The sequence below is a fragment of the Bos mutus genome, chromosome 23 (assembly GCF_027580195.1).
Source record: "Bos mutus isolate GX-2022 chromosome 23, NWIPB_WYAK_1.1, whole genome shotgun sequence".
NCBI lineage: Eukaryota > Metazoa > Chordata > Mammalia > Artiodactyla > Bovidae > Bos > Bos mutus.
The window spans coordinates 46,886,288-46,893,121 of NC_091639.1; the positions used below are offsets into that span (position 1 = coordinate 46,886,288).

Here is a 6,834-nt window from a genome sequence, read left to right on the forward strand (position 1 = left end):
CCATTCCTTCAAAGTAAGAAGGAAAAAGCATTTGTGTAAGAGGTAGTATTTGATGACCAGTTAAAGGTGGTGGGTTGAACACAGGCACTCACCTTTGCTGCCTCTCCAAATCCCACTCAAATGACCATAAAGGATTTTTTTAAAAGACATAAATGTCTTCCATTCAAACAGAATGATGGAGGTACAACAGGAAAAGATTCTGGAAGCTGGAGAGTAGCTGGACGGGTGAGTAACCCTCACCTGTCATAATCATCTTTTATCCATGAAAGCAGAACTGAGAACAAGCAGTGGACGAAATCCAGAAGGGAGCCGTCTTGCAGACAGTCCTTCTCAGAGGCTCAGGAGCTGGCGATGCCAAATACATTATGCACACCTTTTACTCCCTTGTTTTGACATTTGGGGCCTTACTTCATGAGGAGACTGCACCTCCCAGAACCAGCCAATTCTTGGAGATGATAAAGATCCCTTTTGATGTGCCTTTCACCTGTAAACCAACCAATCCTGAGCCCACATCACCCCCACCTCTTCTATATCCCAGGGCTAGGTACCCGGCGGCTAGGGACAGCCCCAATGCCACAGAGCTGAAATTAATCAAGCTGCCCAGTCCTCAGCCTGCTCGCCCTGCCCCTCCCACACCTCCTGTGAAAACCACAATAAAGGCTCTTGGCCCCAGCCCCCCATTCCCGTCTGTCTTATGACCAACCCTGGAGCTTCCCCATGTGGTTCGAAGGCATGTGGCCTGCTCCTCCTCTCAGGACAAGCGACCCACAGGCTATCTTTTCCATAGCAGTTGTTTCCTAAGCTGTTGGCCTCACAGTATATGGATAAATATAAAACCTAAATTTTAAAGTGCCAGGAATCTCTGAAAAAGAAGGTAAAGCAGGAGGATTTGGGGAGTTTATATAAGAGGCAGTTAGACACTCCAGTTGTCCTTGGCTGTTCCCCTACCCCTTACCTGCCACCACGCATGGCGGCTTAACCCTTAGCAGAAACTTTGCTTTCTAACACAAGTGAACCAGAGCAAGCACTAGGCCCTGGAGTGAGGCCACTACACCAAAAACAAGAGTAGCAAGTGCAAGTCTAGTAGTGAAGAGAGAAACCATAGATTCATTCCACTCCAAGGTTAGAAGCAAACAGACTGAGAGCCTCCAAGCAGAACATTGGACACATTTTCTCTGCAACTCTAAGAAGCCCAAAGACAGTCCTAAACATCCTGATAATTGGGGGTCTTTCCTAATTCCCCTCAGCCGGATGATCACTCTGTAGTGAAGCCCACCAGTTAATATGTCCTGCCCATGCACAAAGAGCTTCAACTTGGACTTGAACGTGTTCACCCTTAGATGAAGTGAACAGACAAGGATTTCAAACAGAGAAAAGTCTGCAACACCAGTGACAGAGACAGAATAAAAATTTAAGCTAGAATTTATAGAAAACAGAAACTAAGAGAGAGGAAAAGTTACAAAAAACCTCAACTCAATCTACAGAAATATAAGGAAAAAATAATACATTCATGAAATGACCAGATGAGTACAAAAAAAGAAATTTATGAGAACAAAGAAAGAATTCCTGGAAATTCTCTAGGTCTCTCCATGTTGCTGCAAATGGCATTATTCATTCTTTTTAGGGCTAAGTAGTATTCTAGTGTGTGTGTGTGTGTGTGTGTGTGTGTGTGTGTGTGTGTATGTACCACACCTTTATCCATTCAACTGTTGATGGACACTTAGGTTGTTTCTATGTCTTGGCTATTGTAAATAGTGCTGCTATGAACATAGGGGTGCAGGCATCTTTTTGAACGGTAGGATCCTTCTTGCGGTGCACTAGACTCTGTAGTTGTGGCACAGGCTCAGCTACTCCTCCTCAGCACATGGGATCTTCCTAGACCAGGGTTCGAGCCTGTGTCCCCTGCATTGCAAGATGGATTCTTAACCACTGGACCACCAGGGAAGTCTCTATTTTTAGTTTTTTTGATGAACCTACATACTGTTTTTCATAGTGGCTGCACCAATTTATATTCCCACCAGCAGTGTAGGAGGGTTCCCTTTTCTCCACACCCTCTCCACATTTGTTAGTTGTAGAATTTTTATGATGTCCATACTGATGGGTATGAACTCTTTATAGTTTTGATTTGCATTTCTCTAATAATTAGTAGCATTGAGCATTTTTTCCTGTGCCTTTTGGTTATCAGTGTGTCTTCTTTGGAAAAATGTCCATTTAGATCTTCTTCCCATTTTTTGATTGGGTTGTTTGTTATTTTGTCATGGACTCATATGAGCTGTTTGTATAATTTGGAGATTAAGCTCTTGTCAGTAGCATCATTTGAAAATGTTTTCTCCCAGTCCATAGATTTTCTTTTCGTTTTGCTTATGGGGCTTCCCAGGTGGTGCGGTGGTAAAGAATCTGCTTGCAATGCAGGAGACACAAGAGATGTGGGTTCGATCCCTGGGTCAGGAAGATCCCCTGAAGTAGGAAATACTGCTCCAGTATTCTTGCCTAGAAAATTCCATGGACAGAGGAGCCTGGTGAGCTACAGTCCATGGGGTCACAAAGAGTTGGACACAACTGAGCACATGGTTTCCTTTGCTGTACAAAAGCTTGTAAGTTTGATTAGGTCCCATTTGTTTTTAAGTCGAAACATTTTTAGACATTAGATCAGATCAGATCAGTCGCTCAGTCATGTCCAACTCTTTGCGACCCCATGAATCACAGCACGCCAGGCCTCCCTGTCCGTCACCAACTCCCGGAGTTCACTCAGACTCACGTCCATCGAGTCAGTGATGCCATCCAGCCATCTCATCCTCTGTCGTCCCCTTCTCCTCCTGCCCCCAATCCCTCCCAGCATCAGAGTCTTTTCCAATGAGTCAACTCTTCGCATGAGGTGGCCAAAGTACTGCAGTTTCAGCTTTAGCATCATTCCTTCCAAAGAAATCCCAGGGCTGATCTCCTTCAGAATGGACTGATTGGATCTCCTTGCAGCCCAATGGACTCTCAAGAGTCTTCTCCAACACCACAGTTCAAAAGCATCAATTCTTCGGCGCTCAGCCTTCACAGTCCAACTCTCACATCCATACATGACCACAGGAAAAACCATAGCCTTGACTAGACGGACCTTTGTTGGCAAAGTAATGTCTCTGCTTTTGAACATGCTATCTAGGTTGGTCATAACTTTCCTTCCAAGGAGTAAGCGTCTTTTAATTTCATGGCTGCAGTCACCATCTGTAGTGATGACATTCCAAGGTCTGAAAAAATTATCTTCTATACACATTTGTTCAGGAAGCTAATGGAGACGATGCTTTATTAAAATGAAAGAGTCAGCAAAGAAAGGGGCACGTGCAGGATCCAGGAAATGGAGATCCAGCGCAGGTGATCGAGAAGGGAGAGCCCAGGTCAGAGACAGGAGCACAGGCGCAGCCCGACTGGCGGAAGAGGGAGAGGCAGGAAGGGCTGTCTCCAAGGAGACAGAACCGAGGGAGGGTGCAGTGTGCTGGAGAAGGATGTGAGAGAAGACATGTTCTAGAAGGCGTTCAGGGTAAATTCATGCAAGATATGCAGAAAACTAAGCAAATGACCGATCAAATACCAGAAAAACAAAGTGGTAAAGAAAGGAAACATAATCATATATGGCTGAGTAACAAAAAATATTTCACAATCATAGCAATGTAGGTACTGATTATTGATTCAAAGATGAGACAATAATACATCACATTAAGAGGAAGAAGGAGACATATAAGTGAGTATGTGTTGGTGGAGGGGCAGTAAAGGTGTAGGAGAAACACGTTCTCACCTTTTGTAACAGGAAGTTGATATATAAAACTGAAAAATTGTTTAAAAGTTATTGACCAAATATAGAAATACAACTATAAATACTAAACGAAACAGAAAAGGGTTGAAAACTAGTGCTTTGGGAACAAGAATTGGGAAGAGAGCATATGAACCTTTTTTTGATTTGTTATTTTTCACAATAAACTTGTGCAGCTATTTAATTTTTAAAACTATGATTATGTAAACTCATAAAGAAAATTACATTAAATTTTCTTTGTAAACTGTAAAGCGACAGAGATTATCATGATTACAATTTTTTAATTAATTTATTTTGGCTGCAGGGGGTCTTTTTCGCTTTTCCGCGGGCTTTCTCTCATTGCGGTGAGTGGCGGCTCCTCTTTGTTGGGTGTGGGCTTCAGTAGTTGCGGCTGGTGGGCTCTAGAGTCCAGGCTCAGTAGTTGTGGCACACAAGGGTGTGTTGCTCCCGGACATGTGAGATCTTCCTGGAGGAGGGATCGAACCCATGTCCACGGCATTGGTCAATATAATGTCCGCTGCTTGGCACATAATATAAGATCAATAAATATAATACGTTTTTTGATATCTGCTGCTTGACACATGATATAAGATCAACTCATGTCCACTGCTTGACGCATAAGATCAATAAATAAAGATTCCTTTCTTCTATACCTCTAAATCAGAGTACCTAAAAACTGTCCTCATATCAAAATACATTAAAAGCCTCTATTAAAAGCATTAGTAATTTCCTGTCAATAGAATAACTGGGTTAACAAATACAAAAATTTGAAAAGAAAAGAGAATAGTGATATGCTTTGATTTTTTGGATCTACCAACAAATATTCCTTGAGAGAATTATCATAATATACAATAATATTTTGATACTGAAAAATTATAGTTCTGTACCTACAGAATGAAAATCAAATAGCTTACAATTGACTTAAATTGTTTCATGTTTTCCCAAACCAACATGATGGTTACCAAATCAAAAGGGAAATCATGCCAGTTAATCATAGCATAAGCTTTTTTCCTAATATGGTAGAAACAATTTTAAAGTTCTTACTGTATAACATTTTAGGGTGTGTATTTTCTCAGAGGATGATTAGTAACGTATCATGTGCCTGGTTTTTTTTTTTAACCAAGTTGCTACCCAGACTTTGTTTAGAGCCCTGAAAAGTCCAGGCTTCTTACATTATAATTAAGTGATGATGTGATCTGACCTGGATTTGTATATGGAATAATCACATGTCATCTCATAGTTTGAATTTTGTGTTTTAGGAATATTCATTCCTAATATTCATTGCATGGAATATTCATTGCATGGAAAAGAAGAGCTTTCTAGAAATTTTGTTTTAAATGGCTTGGGGAATTTCATTATTGCTTCCCTGGTGGCTCAGAGGTTAAAGCGTCTGCCTGCAATGTGGGAGACCTTGGTTTGATCCCTGGGTCGGGAAGCTTCCCCTGGAGAAGGAAATGGCAACCCACTCCAGTATTCTTGCCTGGAGAATCCCATGGACAGAGGAGCCTGGTGGGCTACAGTCCACGGGGTCGCAAAGAGTTGGACACGACTGAGCGACTTCACTCAGTCACTGAGCGAATTTGCATGGAAAAGAAGAGCTTTCTAGAAATTTTGTTTTAAATGGCTTGGGGAATTTCATTAACATCCTCAATCAATATAGTATTACTTGTTCACCAACCTGGTATCAAATGTCAATACCACATACTAAGGCAGGTCACCTGTGAAAAAAAACTGAATCTTAGAAGGTTCCTAATGTCAGCCCACTCTCATCTGCAATCTACAATTCATAATTTCACATTTTCACATTTCCTGAATATCAATATTACATAGCTTCTTAAAATGCAGGTGGTGAAAAAGGCAAATGATGTTGGCAGAATGAGGCCTTGACTCAGCTTTAGGCCCACAATCTATTTCTTCCTGTATCACTGGAATTCAGTTAATATAATGTGGAAACACTGCTACCTCGATCACCTGAGAACACTTTCCTGCTTCCCCAGTCCTCTTAGTTATAGTCTTTTCTTCCACAAGTTTATTAAGTTTGAATTTTACACATATTTGTGTGATTCTTTTATTTCATTATTCTCACCCCCTAGACTGTAAGTTCCCTAAAGAGAAGCACCTCATCTATTTTTGGCTCAGCATTGTAACCCAGTGTTTGGCAGTGTGCCTGGTTAGGGTAGATTTTCCACAAATGGTTATCGAATGAATCAATAAGAATACATACTATTCAATACATACTATACATAATCCCTGGTTGTCCAGTGGCTAAGACTCTGCGCTTTCAACGCAGAGGGCCCAGGTTCCATCCCTGGCTGGGGAACAAGATCCCACATACTGTAATTAGGAGTTTGCATGCCACAGCTGAAAGATCTGCACACCCCAACATTGACTGAAGATCCTGCGCACCACAACTAAAACTAAAATTTTTTTTTTTAAAGAATACATTCTAATTATAAAGGTCATTTTACCTCAACAGAAGTCACTGCAATGGAAGCAAACACATAGATTCTACCACTAAAATTGTCCCATGATGACTTTGGATTTTGTTGCCAAAAAGCATGTTTGCCCTCAAGCATAGTCAACTTGTGGTTGGGGCACTTCAGTGAAAGAACATCACAGGGGTGATGAATGGGACGATGCAAGTTTCTCCAGGATCACTGACTATGATGAAAGATGCCAAGGACCCCACCCCCTGAAGAAACTTCCACAGTCTTCATAAATGAATTATGAAATTATGTTTCATATCATATATGAAATGTATCACAATTATGATATATTGTGATATATGGGCCCTCTGGGCTTCCTAGGCATTGGCTCAAAGACAACGCCTTACCTCACTTCCCTCCAGCCCATCTGAGCAGAAGGCTGGGGAGGAGGAGGGGACTGAGCGGCTGTGGAGTCAAGACGAGCACCGAGCACTGGTGAGAGCGAGCTTCACGGTGAGAGGGGAACTATTCCGTGATGGGGGAGACCCTGCGTCCCCCGCTCTAAACCAGGCTGTGGGAGTGCTCACAAAACGGTTCAGAAAGGTGGAGGGT

At 42.0% G+C, this 6,834-nt stretch overlaps 1 non-coding gene across 1 annotated transcript; it reads left to right on the forward strand.

Annotated features, from left to right (window-relative positions):
* Window positions 1–6,043: 6,043 nt before the first annotated feature.
* Window positions 6,044–6,116, forward strand: TRNAE-UUC (transfer RNA glutamic acid (anticodon UUC)). The gene has a single exon. It is a non-coding gene; the product is annotated as a tRNA-Glu (tRNA).
* Window positions 6,117–6,834: the final 718 nt, after the last annotated feature.